The 15,878-nt window shown below is 48.3% G+C and overlaps 1 pseudogene; it reads left to right on the forward strand.

Moving 5' to 3' along the window:
* The first annotated feature begins 4,879 nt into the window (after nucleotides 1-4,879).
* Nucleotides 4,880-10,193, forward strand: LOC123487231 (annotated as a pseudogene).
* Nucleotides 10,194-15,878: the final 5,685 nt, after the last annotated feature.

The raw sequence follows: 15,878 nt of genomic DNA on the forward strand, positions 1-15,878 counted from the left end.
ATGTTTTCTTCACTCTAAATGTCTGCCTGTTTCTTGAAGTGGGATTTTGGAAACTTTGTTGTCTGAGTAACCGGAAGCCAGGGGATTTGAGCAGCCTGAGTGCAGCCAGGGAAGTGCTGTGTTTTTCCACCACATGGTCTCATTCAGACCGGGGAGACTGGAGGCTCGGCTGCTCATGTGAAACGGTCAGTACTTTGTCTAAACTGACAGATAACACAGGCTACTTCTTTTAGAGGAAAGACATCATTTAACTCAACTCTGTCAGCTGAGAGTGATTTTACCATTAGGCTAAATTAGGCCTTGTGATTGATAGTTAAGCCTAGCATAAAATGTTTTGGTTTACCTGAGACCTTTGGAATGTTTAGCTTTTATTCCTTGACTTTATTTGTGTCTTTTAATCTCAACAGATCCACTGTTCCGCCACAGTGGTTGAGAGTTGATTTGAGGAGCCCAGTTGTGTTTCCTATGTTCTGTGTTTTTGTGCAAGCAGAGCAGCTATTTGGCCTCTTGTTCCCTCTGTACCTCTCCAGTCCCTGGTCTCGGTCAGACAAACACTGGGATGGCCGCTGGGTTAATATTTGCGCAGCGTGGGCTGCTAATCAGGCCAGTAAACTGGACACCACCCTTCCTGGAGCGCTATCTATCTTGCACAACAGCTACTACCTCAGCCTCCATAGCAGTCCAGTCTCACCCGTGCATCTGTTTGCTTTCTCTTTCATCCTTCGTTCAGGCTTGCAGTAATGGTCTGCCGCTGTCAGCGACCGGGCGCAGGGAGACAAATGTTCTTTAGAGAAATGGAGAGGTTTTGTTTGTTTGTTTGGTTTTCTTCCAGAAAGCACCGCCGACCTGTCTGCTCCTGCCCCGGGGGGCTAAGTGAGGAGAGCAGCACCATTCCCTGTAAGCTAGCGCTCTTCTGCCTGAGATGGATGTGATGGCCTATGCAATACTCAGTGGGCCTGTGCACAGTCACTTAACCCCTGCAGGTTATGACTAGCCTCCCCCTTCTCGGCAGAGCAGAGATCATGTATAGTATGGCGGTAGTTTGTCTATGGCTGGAGTTGAATGAGGAAGGAGGGTAAAGGTTGGTTAACCTTTTAGATAAGCTTATCTGTATCAGAGTTTGACTGTGTGTCAGTTGCTGAGGTCTAATGTCTATCCAACGTCACCGGCTGACCATACAGAACATTAGGAGAGTGGAGCGGCCAGTATTGATGTTTTGCTGATTACTGGGTGATTTGGTAGGACTGTAGGAACAACATGACATGCTGCACACAATGATGAGTGTTCTCTGTGGTGACACAACACAACTGCCTCTTTCGAGCTCTATGGCTTTCTCTTAGGACCAAACTGGTTTCTGCCAGTCATGACAAGCAACAAATCAAATTAAATTGTATTTGTCACATGCGCCGAATACAATAGGTGTAGACCTTACAGTGAAATGCTTACTAACAAGCCCTTAACCAACAATGCAGTTTTAAGAAAGAATACCAAAAAAATACAATATAAAATAATACGAAATAAAAGTAACAAATAATTAAAGAGCAGCCGTAAAAATAACAATAGCGAGTCTATATACAGGGGGTAACGGTACCGAGTCAATGTGCGGGGGCACCGGTTAGTCTAGGTAATTGAGGTAATATGTACATGTAGGTAGAGTTATTAAAGTTACTATGCATAGATAATAAACAGAGAGTAGCAGCAGCGTAAAAGAGGGAGGGGGGGGCAATGCAAATAGTCTGGGTAGCCATTTGATTAGATGTTCAGGAGTCTTATGGCTTGGGGGTAGAAGCTGTTTAGAAGCCGCTTGCCGTGCGGTAGCAGAGAGAACAGTCTCTGACTAGGGTGGCTGGAGTCTTTGACAATTTTTAGGGCCTTTCTCTGACACTGCCTGGTATAGAGGCCCTGGATGGCAGGAAGCTCGGCCCCAGTGATGTACTGGGCTGTACGCACTACCCTCTGTAGTGCCTTGCGGTCGGAGGCCGAGCAGTTGCCATACCAGGCAGTGATGCAACCAGTCAGGATGCTCTCATTGGCGCAGCTGTAGAATCTTTTGAGGATCTGAGGACCAATGCCAAATATTTTCAGTCTCCTTAGGGGGAATAGGTTTTGTTGTGATGTGGACGCCAAGGAACTTGAAACTCTCAACCTGCTCCACTACAGTCCCGTCGATGAGAATGGGGGCGTGCTCAGTCCACTTATTTTTCCTGTAGTCCACAATCATCTCCTTTGTCTTGATCACGTTGAGGGAGAGATTGTTGTCCTGGCACCACACGGCCAGGTCTCTGACCTCCTCCCTATAGGCTGTCTCGTCGTTGTCGGTGATCAGGCCTACCACTGTTGTGTCATCAGCAAACTTAATGATGGTGTTGAAGTTGTGCCTGGCCATGCAGTCATGAGTGAACAGGGAGTACAGGAGGGGACTTAGCACGTACCCCTGAGGGGTCTTCGTGTTGAGGATCAGTGTGGCCTATGTGTTGTTACCTACCCTTACCACCTGGGGGAGGCCCAGGATCCAGTTGCCGAGGGAGGTGTTCAGTCCCAGGGTCCTTAGCTTAGTGATGAGCTTTGAGGGCACTATGGTGTTGAAGCTGTAGTCAATGAATAGCATTCTCACATAGGTGCTCCTTTTGTCCAGGTGTGAAAGGGCAGTGTGGACCGCAATAGAGATTGCATCATCTGTGGATCTGTCGGGGCGGTATGCAAATTGTAGTGGGTCTAGGGTTTCTGGGATAATGGTGTTGATGTGAGCCATGACCAGCCTTTCAAAGCACTTCATGGCTACTGATGTGAGTGCTATGGATCGGTAGTCATTTAGGCAGGTTACCTTAGTGTTCTTGGGCACAGGGACTATGGTGGTCTGCTTGAAACTTATTGGTATTACAGACTCAGACAGGGAGAGGTTGAAAATATCAGTGAAGACACTTGACAGTTGGTTAGCGCATGCTCGGAGTATACGTCCTGGTAATCCGTCTGGCCCTGCGGCCTTGTGAATGTTGACCTGTTTAAAGGTCTTACTCACATTGGCTACGGAGAGCGTGATCACACAGTCGTCCGGAACAGCTGATGCTCTCATGCATGCTTCAGTGTTACTTGCCTCCGCGAGCATAGAGGTAATTTACCTCGTCTGGTAGGCTTGTGTCACTGGGCAGCTCGCGGCTGTGCTTCCCGTTGTAGTCTTTAATAGTTTGCAAGCCCTGCCACATCCGACGAGCGTCGGAGCCGGTGTAGTACGATTCGGTCTTAGTCCTGTATTGACGCTTTGCCTGTTTGATGGTTCATCGGAGGGCATAGCGGGATTTCTTATAAGCTTCCGGGTTAGAGTCCCGCTCCTTGAAAGCGGCATGTTCCAGTCTGTGCAGCAAAACAGTCCTTTAGCTTAGCATCTGCTTCATCTGACCACTTCTTTTATTGACCGAGTCACTGGTGCTTCCTGCTTTAGTTTTTGCTTGTAAGCAGGAATCAGGAGGCTAGAATTATGGTCAGATTTGCCAAATGGAGCGAGGGAGAGCTTTGTATGCGTCTCTGTGTGGAGTAAAGGTGGTCTATAGAGTTTTTTTCCCCTCTGGTTGCACATTTAACATGCTGGTAGAAATGAGGTAAAACGGATTTAAGTTTCCCTGCATTAAAGTCCCCGGCCACTAGGAGCGCCGCCTCTGGATGAGCGTTTTCCTTTTTTGCTAATGGCCGTATACAGTTCATTGAGTGCGGTCTTAGTGCCAGCATCGGTTTGTGGTGGTAAATAGCCAGCCACGAAGAATATAGATGAAAACTCTCTTGGTAGATAGTTTGGTCTACAGCTTATCATGAGATACTCTACCTCAGGCGAGCAAAACCTCGAGACTTCCTTAGATATCGTGCACCAGCTGTTGTTTACAAATATACATAAACCGCCACCCCTTGTCTTACCAGAGGCTGCTGTTCTATCCTGCCGATACAGTGTATAACCCGCCAGCTGTATGTTATTCATGTCTTCGTTCAGCCACGACTCTGTGAAACATAAGATATTACAGTTTTTAATGTCCCATTGGTAGGATATACGTGCTTGTGGTTTGTCCACTTTATTATCAAGCGATTGTAAGTTGGCCAATAGTATCGATGGCAAAGGCAGATTAGCCGCTCGTCACCGGCTCCTTACCAGGTACCCCGATCTCCTTCCGCGATATCTCCTTTTCTTTCTACTTTGAATGACGGGGATGAGGGCCTGGGTGTCTGGAGCAAATCCCTCGCGTCCGACTCATTAAGGAAAAATTATTCGTCCAGTTCAAGGTGAGTAATTGCTGTTCTGATGTCATAAGAGATGGTAGCAGCAACATTATGTACAAAATAAGTTACAAACAATGCGAAAAAACACAAAATAGCACGGTTGGTTAAGAGTCCATAAAACAGTTGGGGTGGATTCCATGTGCATTCATTTAAATTCAGGAATTTAATGGAGCGTTCCAATGGGACATTTCCATAATGTAGAGGCCAAACAGGGAATATTTCAATTGGATTTGAAATGGCCTATTCACATTTTTTTTTTTGCCATTTAGCAGATGCTCTTATCCAGAGCGACTTACAGTTAGTGAGTGCATACATTATTTTTTTTATTCTGACCAACCTTACCCTTATCTATGCCTCATTTGCACGTGTAAAGCTAATTCCACGATGGGCCTAATATCTGGGGGTTTTCCCTCCTCCTTTGTTCTTGATTTGATGGATTAAGGTCCCCCTCACCTGTCTGTCTAGGTCTTAATTGAAAGGAAACACTAGGCCTTCCATGGAATGAGTTTGACACCCCTGCATTAGTGACTGTAAGATAGCAGCACACTATTATGAGCAATATTTTGAATATTCCCTCAATGATTAGCCTACTAACAAGGCTAACTTCTGAATAAAGCTAAAGCCTAAAAGGTGAGCGTAGAAAAGCTGAAACAACAAGCCTTTCAGAAGCTACCCAGTGTTGCCTGCCTAGTCAGTCTGGCGAGGCAGGAATTGGCAGCCTCCCCTCTCTGCGAGCACGTGATTTCAGCCTGTTGAATAGTGCGCACTTCTGAAGTTCCCTTTGGCTTTGCGCTGCTGCTGCAGAGCACAACCCAGACAGGCTGTAAACCGTAGCTCTCCGTCCGTCCTCCTAATAACTCACATGGGAGGGAATCATCAGGGTGTGCCTCACTGAACTTCAGAGAGAGGACAACATCTCCTATCATGGAGGAGAATGAGAGTGAAGACAGGTAGGCAATGACTAGGCAAGTTAGTTCTGAAACTTTGCTATTGAGCTGCCTGTGCCTGCTATCGTTGAAAAGTTGGGGACTTGAGAGCGAGGCGTTTGTTCTCTCATTTGGCACCTGTAATTATAGCTCCCTCAACTAAATCTTAGAAGGTGTAATTTGGGAACCGTTTTTTTTTGTGTCTCATTTAGGAGAGGCGTTTTCTACTCTACAGTGTGCCCCTGTCTCACCACCCACAGTCTTGTTATTTGTGAGACAGGCGATTGTCTTTTGGAAGCTCTAGAAGTCTAGCGACAGGGCTTTGGGACGAGGCATGCTCTGCGTGTAAATCCGTTAAAGTGAATGCACCGTTGATTTAAAGTCAAAGAGCCGTCAGGGAAGAGCCACTTTGATGTCACTGGACGGGCTCCAGATGAAAGGAAGTAGGTGGTGGGCTCTCCGGCAGGGCACACAGACAGCCATTCTGATAAGGTCACTGTGCCAGGGCGCCCTGCCGCCTGCCACAGCTGCCGCCTCTCTCTTTAGGCCACAGAATGATAATAAAAACATATCTCGTTATCCTAGTCCCTCACCAGCCCAAGCCGAAGACATCATCCAATTTCCAAATGTTTGACATGGTATTCGCTGGGATAGCGTCGCTTCTTGTTTTTCTGTTTTCTCTCGAAATGAGAAAGGGGGGGGGGGGGGGGAGGGAGCATTCCTCTCTGAGCTGTGTAATGTGAGAGGGGCTGGCTGGCATGCAAACCTGATGCTAGGGCTGCCCCCCCCTTCTCTCTCTGACTCTCTCTCTCTCCCAACCACTCTCTTCGGTTGCCTAGAGACTCGCTGTGGGATGCATGGTAACAGCAGGGAAAGGTCATCCAAACCTTTGAGAAGTTAGTCATCCCCTACAGTGGAGGTAGTAGGGGGGCTCCAGTGGAAGGTGGTGGGAGGGGCTCCAGTGGAAGGTGGTGGGAGGGGCTCCAGTGGAAGGTGGTGGGAGGGGCTCCAGTGGAAGGTGGTAGGGAGGGGCTCCAGTGGAAGGTGGTGGGAGGGGCTCCAGTGGAAGGTGGTGGGAGGGGCTCCAGTGGAAGGTGGTGGGAGGGGCTCCAGTGGAAGGTGGTGGGAGGGGCTCCAGTGGAAGGTGGTGGGAGGGGCTCCAGTGGAAGGTGGTGGGAGGGGCTCCAGTGGAAGGTAGTGGGAGGGGCTCCAGTGAAAGGTGGTAGGGGGGCTTCAGTGGAAGGTGGTAGGGGGGCTCCAGTGGAAGGTGGTGGGAGGGGCTCCAGTGGAAGGTGGTGGGAGGGGCTCCAGTGGAAGGTGGTGGGAGGGGCTCCAGTGGAAGGTGGTGGGGGGTTCCAGTGGAAGGTGGTGGGAGGGGCTCCAGTGGAAGGTGGTGGGGGGGCTCCAGTGGAAGGTGGTGGGAGGGGCTCCAGTGGAAGGTGGTGGGAGGGGCTCCAGTGGAAGGTGGTAGGGGGGCTCCAGTGGAAGGTGGTAGGGGGGCTCCAGTGGAAGGTGGTGGGGGGGCTCCAGTGGAAGGTGGTGGGAGGGGCTCCAGTGGAAAGGTGGTGGGGGGGCTCCAGTGGAAGGTGGTGGGAGGGGCTCCAGTGGAAGGTGGTAGGGGGTTCCAGTGGAAGGTGGTGGGAGGGGCTCCAGTGGAAGGTGGTGGGAGGGGCTCCAGTGAAAGGTGGTAGGGGGGGCTCCAGTGGAAGGTGGTGGGAGGGGCTCCAGTGGAAGGTGGTAGGGGGGCTCCAGTGGAAGGTGGTGGGAGGGGCTCCAGTGGAAGGTGGTGGGAGGGGCTCCAGTGAAAGGTGGTAGGGGGGCTCCAGTGGAAGGTGGTAGGGGGGCTCCAGTGGAAGGTGGTAGGGGGGTTCCAGTGGAAGGTGGTGGGAGGGGCTCCAGTGGAAGGTGGTGGGGGCTCCAGTGGAAAGGTGGTAGGGGGGCTCCAGTGGAAGGTGGTAGGGGGCTCCAGTGGAAGGTGGTAGGGGGCTCCAGTGGATGGTGGTGGGAGGGGCTCCAGTGGAAGGTGGTGGGAGGGCTCCAGTGGAAGGTGGTAGGGGGGCTTCAGTGGAAGGTGGTGGGGGGCTCCAGTGGAAGGTGGTGGGAGGGCTCCAGTGGAAGGTGGTAGGGGGGCTCCAGTGGATGGTGGTGGGAGGGGCTCCAGTGGAAGGTGGTGGGAGGGCTCCAGTGGAAGGTGGTGGGAGGGGGCTTCAGTGGAAGGTGGTAGGGGGCTTCCAGTGGAAGGTGGTAGGGGGGCTCCAGTGGAAGGTGGTGGGAGGGCTCCAGTGGAAGGTGATGGGAGGGGCTCCAGTGGGTGGAAGGTGGTAGGGGGGTTCCAGTGGAAGGTGGTCGGGGGGCTCCAGTGGATGGTGAGGGTGTTCTAGAACACTCCACTGGAGCGTATCTTCTTCCCTCAGCTAGGCCCTTGATTGGTCAGCTTGGTGTCTCTGACTGTGGTGGGAGTGGGGTTTCTTTCTGCAGAGGTGTTTGGTGGGGGGGTTGTAACGGGCTAAAGGTCAGCAGTGATGTCATCCCAGGAGTGATGCAAGTGTCATTGTGAGAGCAGTGTGGGCGCTTCTGCTTGTTTTTGCTGCTTTGGAACCACACGATTCTCTTCTATTGTAGTCACCTTTGAACTCTGCAAATATAACCAAGCAACAACACAGCAAAATCTTGCCAATGCACTTATCTCCATTTATGATGTGGTAATGGAAGGGCTGTGTTGCTGAATTTTGTGTTGCTATCTTATGCAAGTGCACATGCAAACGTTCAGAGTGAGCAGGCTTTGGAAAAAATATCCCCCTCCCAGTACTTTTCCAGCGTTCTCTTGAGAAATGGCACCACGGTGTAAAGCCTTCCAGGACGAGCACAGATGCAGAAGTGAAGCTGTTCAAGCTTCCGTCTTGTTTTATGAAGAAAATATTTAAGCAGAAGGATAAAAACAGGAGAATATCTGCACTTTATTAGGCTAGCCTGTATAGTGAAGAGAGTTTGTTACCGTGTGTGTGTGTGTGTGTGTGTGTGTGTGTGTGTGTGTGTGTGTGTGTGTGTGTGGCTTGTTCAGAATAAAACTGTAAAAGAAAAGCCTGTATGCTGTAGGTCAACTTTCCTTTTCACTATGGAAATCAATCAGCCAATCTGCAGCATCCAGTCATTTGTTGACATGGGCCTTTTTTCTATCACCATGCAGACTGGACTTTCTCATCAAACAGTAATAAATGATAATAGACCTACATTTATTTAGGCCCAGTGTCATTTTATTTGAATTGACATCCCTTCATAGCCACTTACCTCGTTGACCTTACTGAAATCAGATTGTTATGCCATGTCCATGGTGAATTTGATTACCATAGGACATTTTGACCTTTCACTTGAACATTGCTCTTTGAATTAATGCTGTAGATAAGAACCTTTACCGTTCGCGTTTAATATTTTCAAGATTATGGTGTGTGGGTGTGAGCATCAAAACAACATTCCATGCGTAGGTTGATCATGCGTAGGTTGATCATGCGTAGGTTGATCATGCGTAGGTTGATCATGCGTAGGTTGATCATGCGTAGGTTGATCATGCGTTGATAATATGCTAACGTTGTCTTTCTCCTCTCTTTTGAATTGTTCTCTGTCCAGGTATGGCCTCACAAGTCTTGATCTACCCACCACACATTTATCAAACCCAGACTAGTGCCTTTTGCAGCGTGAAGAAACTCAAAGTCGAGCCCAGCAGCTGTGTGTACCATGAGAGAGCCCACCCGCGGACTTATCTGAACGGCAGAACCCTTGGCATAGCGCACCCGATCAGACTTGCTCCCTCCTTTGCGACCCGAGACTCGGCGGCGGGTGTGAGAACGTGTGGCGAGGCGGGCAGGAGTTCCCTGTACAGACGGTGGCCGTGCACTGCGTACGGAGAGAGCAGAACAGAACAGTAACAGGCCCGGCGGAGGCCCAGCAGCCCCAGGACACAGGGCCAGTCCCCTGGCAGGGCAAGGGGCAGGAGCAGACGGACAGAGACAGGGAAGGCAGCAGTAGTGGAGCGACAGGAGGAGGGGAAAGGGGGGAGGAAGGTAGAGGAGGTGGGGAGGAACAGACAGAAGGTGACTGGGAAGAGGACGATTGTGGAGGTTTGAACTCGGCCGAGAGCTCTCAGCGATGTGGGCTGAAACGTAAGAGCGAGGAGCTTGATAACCGCTGGAGCGCCATGCAGATAGTGGAGGACCTGCCCATGTTGCCAGCCATGATGCAAACGACCAATGGGGGGAACCCGGCTGGGTTGCCCAGCGCCGACAGCTGTAGGGGGCGCTGGAGGACCCCCAACCAAACAGGGAGCGGCGGGCGGAGCAGGAGGGGGTGACGGGGACTACCAGCTGGTGCAGCACGAGGTCCTGTGCTCCATGAAGAACACGTACGAGGTGTTGGACTTCCTGGGCCGTGGCACCTTCGGACAGGTGGTAAAGTGCTGGAAGAGGGGCACTGGGGAGGTGGTGGCGGTGAAGATCCTGAAGAACCACCCATCGTACGCACGCCAGGGCCAGATCGAGGTGGGCATTCTGGCCCGTCTGAGCGGGGAGAACGCGGATGAGCACAACCTGGTGCGGGCCTTCGAGTGCTTCCAGCACCGCAGCCACACCTGCCTGGTGTTTGAGATGCTGCAGCAGAACCTCTATGACTTCCTCAAGCAGAACAAGTTCAGCCCGCTGCCTCTGAAGGTAATCCGGCCCGTGCTGCAGCAGGTTGCAACGGCCCTGAGGAAGTTGAAGACCATGGGCCTGATCCACGCCGACCTGAAGCCGGAGAACATTATGCTGGTGGACCCTGTCAGGCAGCCCTACAGGGTGAAGGTGATAGACTTTGGCTCAGCCAGCCACGTGTCCAAGGCTGTGTGCTCCACATACCTCCAGTCCCGCTACTACAGGTGAGTGTCTACAGAGGTTTGGGTGGAAGGTTAGACATTCAATGCTGGGTTATTTGTGTACAATACAGGCTGTCTATAATAAGTCAGTGAGTCAGTGCAGGAGAGGCCAGGATGATCATGTTCTGACAGTAAATCTTACAGTTTGAGAGTAATGACATATCCTCTCAGATATGCTTGAGCTTCTGCTAGGGAGCTGAGATCATCTTAAAATCTAATCTCACCAGAGGTTGACTTCCACTGGTGTCCACATACACTGTAGGCAACCATGAGGTAGAGCTGCACAATTCATCCATTTGACATCGAAATCGCAATATTGACATGTGCAACGTCCATATTGCAAGAGATTTATATCACATGCAATATTGTGAAATCCACTCAGCTGTGTGTAATGTCCGTTGTTGTAGTTTACTCAGATTGATATTTTTTTAGTCTCCTCTTGCGGCTGCTTTCCACACACACCAAGCCTCACCCTGTCGCTCAGGAAGAGCACTTCCTCCTCTTACATCCACCAGAAGTTTGCATGCTGTTCTGTTAGGTCAAATTCAGTCAAACAAGCACGATGCTGCTTACCCCTTTGCTTTTTTAAATAAATCATTCTATTTCTATGATTCCAACCGTTCATCCAAGTGTTTTGATTTTTATCGGAAGTCAAATCACAATCACAGTAAAATGAAAATAAAATGTAGATTTTTTTTGCCCATATCATGCAGTTCTACCGTGAGGTCAACAAAAAAAACGCCCTCCTGAGGTCAGGCAAGGATACGTCTCTTCTACTGCCTAACATCCTGTGCATTCAGGAGCTACATACCACGACTTGTGAAAAATGTGACCCCACAGTGTTACTGGCAGGGGGTAGCCTGCTCACGTCCACTCAGCCTGGGAAAGGAAACAGTGTTCTGAAAACAGACAGCAACACAATGAGGTGGGGGGGAGAAAAAAAATCTATAACTGTCTGTATGAGTTTGTGAACATCTCACACATTGTTAGCAGTCCCGTTGAGGCTGGGTTAGGATTGAGCCGTCAGCCGTCTGTAGGATTTGTTAAGATGTCATGGTGAGCAAGGAACTGCCTGTAGGCAAATATTAGAAGTCTTAGCCCTCTAATGCATAGGCCTATACTCCCGCCCGTTGGATTGAACGTCAAGGAGCAAAAAGGCCTACATGTGTACTGTATGTGTGTTTCCCTGGGAAGGAAATGTGTATGTTGCATAAAGACCATGCTAACCAGTTGAGGATGAACAACTTCTCTCTCAAACAAAACACCTCCCGAGTCCGAACGTAACGCTGTTACGAACCCTGATGCGTAACATAGCAGCCTATCTGGTATGTTTATGTTGAGAAGAATGTTTCTTCTGCTCTTGGACAGGCGAACGGAAAACCCACGAGACGAATTACCCTTGGCAGCACCCTATGGGCGCCGGTAGTTTTTAGTTTTCAGAAACGGGCCCTGAAATGATATGAACTGTTACGTAAGGGTCTGGAGAGGAATGACCTAGTTTAGTGTCAGTCAGTAGTCTGTGGTTTCTGCCTCTTGGCTGCTGTGCTGACAGTCTATTTGTGTGATGAGGAGGATGTTTAGTGAAGAGTCAACCCATTCAGCGCTCAGTTCCTGAGAGGTCTCATCGGAGGAAGAACATGCAAGATGACTTGTTTTTGTGACCGGAAAATACATTTGTCCTCCTTAAATAGAAAGCACTGTACTGTCTCTCAGAACATCTCATAGGAGCAGCTAGGCCTATTTATACATTATATATGGGGTGGAGGGTTTGACTGTTTGTTAAACAGCACAGAGGTCTGTCTTCTCGTAAAATGTCATGATGGAGTTCTAATGTAATGACTGTAATGGTTCTGTCAATGGTTGGCTGCACAAAATAAGGTCATAACCTTGCATTAGCCACCATTAGCTTCCAACTGCTCTGGTACCAGATCCTGTTCTGTATGATGGTGGTGAATGATGTCACCCTGATGAAGGCTTTAATACTGAAACGAGTCAGGTTTAGAATGCACCTTTTTGCTGAACCTGAATAGGCCGGAGTCTGTCACAGACTGTGGTTTTCCTTCAATTCATACACCTTGGTCGGTCTGTGAGGTAGAAGTAGTAGTAGCCTATTCTTTTCCCCTTGCTTGTTGTGGTAGCACAGGTCTGCCTTAGTGGAGGACCTGGCAGCTCTCCTGTTTTCCACTGCCTCAGAAGAGCATCATCAGGCAGCCCTACTGCACGAGGATGGATGTTTCTAATTAACCAGTTCTAATTAAAGTCTCTGCTCTGGGTCTGGAGAGAGAGAGAGAGGAGAGGGGAGGGGGAGAGACAGAATGGGCCTGTGTGCACTGCAGCCATGTCCTCAGTAAGTAGGCCTAAGTGAGCGTAACACAGGCTAGGCTTCTCTGTTGACTAGTGCTTTGCTATTTGACATGTTCATTGAACAGACCAACACATTTACATTTAAGTCATTTAGCAGACGCTCTTATCAAGAGCGACTTACAAATTGGTGCATTCAACTTAGGATAGCTTGTGGGACAACCACATCTTGTTCACAGTAAGTACACTTCAAACAAGCAGCTGTGAGCAAAGTCAGTGCAGTCAGGGACAACTAGATCTCGATCACAATAAGTACATTTCTTTAAACAAGTCAGTGCTAGCAGGTGAAATAAGTCAGGTGTTAGTTTAGACAAAAGACAGTGGTAGTAAAGGGGGGGTAGAAGGATTACTATTATACTATTCCAGGTATTCCTTAAAGAGGTAGGGTTTCAAGTGTCTCCGGAAGGTGGTCAGTGACTCCGCTGTCCTGGCGTCGTGGGGGGAGCTTGTTCCACCATTGGGGTGCCAGAGCAGCGAATAGCTTTGACTGGGCTGAGTGGGAACTGTGCTTCCGTAGAGGTAGGGGGGCTAGCAGGCCAGAGGTGGATGAATGTAGTGCCCTCGTTTGGGTGTAGGGTCTGATCAGAGCCTGAAGGTAAGGAGGTGTCGTTCTGCAAGCTGTTGTAAAAGTGACAGTATAAAAGCCACATGTCAATTGAGATTGTGTCTGTACCACAACACAGACAGTTCAATTGAGATTGTGTCTGTACCACAACACAGACAGTGTGAAGTCCTGTGCGTGTTTTCATTTGCACTATAAAGATCCTCAACCTGTATATCTTTCCCAGCCCTGGGTCTTCTGCAGGCTCTCACAGAGACGAGGTCAGCCACTAGGGACTGACTCGCACGTCTCAAATTCATGTGCGTCATCTCATTCCAATTCCAGCTTTTTGCCGCATGTCTGGAGAGGCTCGAATTCAACACCACACACACACCCACCCACCCACTCTAGAGATATAGCATGTTGTAGACTTATCGTCAGTTTAGTGTAGTTTGTCTGTCTGGTACAGTGTCCAGCATCGTTGTCAGATAATTCAATAGAGCCACAACAAGCCCATCCACAGCACAGTGACTCAAGTCCACTGACACACCTGGTAGCCATGCAGCAGTGTCTGTTTGTGTCCCAGAGATCAACAGTCTGTCAGCTTTTCCCTTGGGGAAAATGTCAGGAATGTCCTGGGGGATCTTGGTGTGCTCTGGGGTGTATTCATTACGCCGATTCTGTTGCAAAAAGTTTTGCAACAAACCGTTTACTCCAAACAGAAACCGTTTTGAAACGAAAACAAGAGTTTCCGGTATGTCCCTCTCCGTTTCATTCCGTTTGTTCTGTTAGCTTCCGTTTATTTCTTAAACGGTAAACGTTTTCCTTTGCAAGACGTAATGAATACACCCCTGCTGTGCATCTGCTTTAAACACAGAGTTTCCAGGTTTTTAGGGATCATACATGTATGCTTCCAGGGTTTGATAAATGTTCCTAAAGCCCCATGGGAGTTGGAGTGTACTGTACTTGTTATCTGTAGTGCAGACTTGGCACCTGTTAGATAATATGTTGTAGTTACATAGGTGTGGATGCCCCTGCTGCTCCCTCTGATTAAATCTGAGGGTACAATCTGTCTGAGCCCATGCCACCCTCTTACTGCCCTAGACTAGACTCCAGTAGTCTGTGCAACATTACTTTGCACTCGGCTGTTGAGATGGTGCAATTTGATTGGTCCCCCGGTAAAATTCAGGATGATATTTATTATTTTAATTTTTTTACATCTGAGATAGCTCCTCCCCCACCCCCAAAAGCAGAGCCCCTCCTCCTACTCCAGGCAGTTGTTTTTGAGGCACTCCCTATTGATATCTGATTGGTGTTGTGACCGGTCAGTGCGACCGGTCAGTCATTTAATTTTTAACATCAGCAGCCCAGCAACTTTTGACTTCTGAATACAATGTGCAAGTGACATTGTCCTAGGTCATACTTTCGGTTCCTGTCCCCTAATCTTTTGCATGGGCTTGACGATTATATCATAAAATTCATGAAAACAAAGTTTTTCTCTATTTTTACTATTTTCTACATTGTAGAATAATAGTGAAGACATCAAAACTATTAAATAACACATATGGAATCAGGTAGTAACCAAAAAAGAGTTTGAAGGTAGGCCTTGAAATACATCCACAGGTACACCTCCAATTGACTCAAAATATGTCAATTAGCCTATCAGAAACTTCTAAAGCCATGACATCATTTTCTGGAATTTTCCATGCTGTTTAAAGGCACAATCAACTTAGTGTATGTAAACTTCTGACCCACTGGAATTGTGATACAGTGAATTATAAGTGAAATAATCTGTCTGTAAACAATTGTTGGGAAAAGTACTTGTGTCATGCACAAAGTAGATGTCCTAACCGACTTGCCAAAACTATAGTTTGTTAACAAGAAATTTGTGGAGTGGTTGAAAAATGAGTTTTAATGACTCCAACCTAAGTGTATGTAAACTTCCGACTTCAACTGGATGTAAATAAATAAATACAATTATATTTGTGTTTGTGGATGAATTTACTTCTGCCGGATGCTTTTTAAGAAGTTTGGCCCTAAAGACTGTTGCGTTACGTTTTTGCCCATTTGAATACCATTCAAAAAAGCCTACAAAAATTCAAAAACTACAGTGCTACTTCCTGGAAAGTGGTGCGTCACTTTCATACCGTATCTATTGAACAAACTGTATAAACCAGACTCTGGGTTGGAGCGTGCAGAGGCTGGCTAATGAGACTCCGGTAACTGGAACTTCCATTCCCTCTATGATGTGCTGACTTACTTTGCAAGTTATATATGAACTCTCATATTTGCCATCTTAATTTTCTGCATGTGTTACGGGTGAGGTTGGCAGAAGTTCTGTGGTATGATTATCATTAAAAGTGATGCCGTCATTGATCACTTACTGACAAGTTTTGTCTGACAAACGTAATGTTCTCCTCACAATTCACTGGGCTCTATCATCAGAGGAATGGCTGTTGGTCTAGCTGAATGCATAATTCATTTGAGGTGCCAGGCCAGCAGACCACATATGCAAAGAAATATTGGGTGCTAAATTGTGCTAAAAGCCTAAGAACTCATCTTTGCGAGTACTCCCCTGCCCTCCTTTTGATTAATGGTAGTCACTGGCTGAGTGTGAGAGGTTTAATTCCTCAAAGTGAGATGGAAGGAGTCAGGGATTAGTTTGTGCTTCTAATGTTATGCTTTAGCGTCCGGGGGAGTACCTCGCTTTGGACTGGTTTAGACTCTAAAGCGAGCCATTTAAATAGTAGTGTTATTACTTGGGAATTTGAGGTTTCTCTTCCTCTAAAGAACTGATGGGAGATTTAATTTGATGTATCAACAGAGGATTCAGTTTGATGGAACTTTGATGGCATCTCATTCAATTACGCATCGCAAGAGACCG

The sequence above is a fragment of the Coregonus clupeaformis genome, unplaced genomic scaffold (genome assembly GCF_020615455.1).
Source record: "Coregonus clupeaformis isolate EN_2021a unplaced genomic scaffold, ASM2061545v1 scaf1549, whole genome shotgun sequence".
NCBI classification, from domain to species: domain Eukaryota; kingdom Metazoa; phylum Chordata; class Actinopteri; order Salmoniformes; family Salmonidae; genus Coregonus; species Coregonus clupeaformis.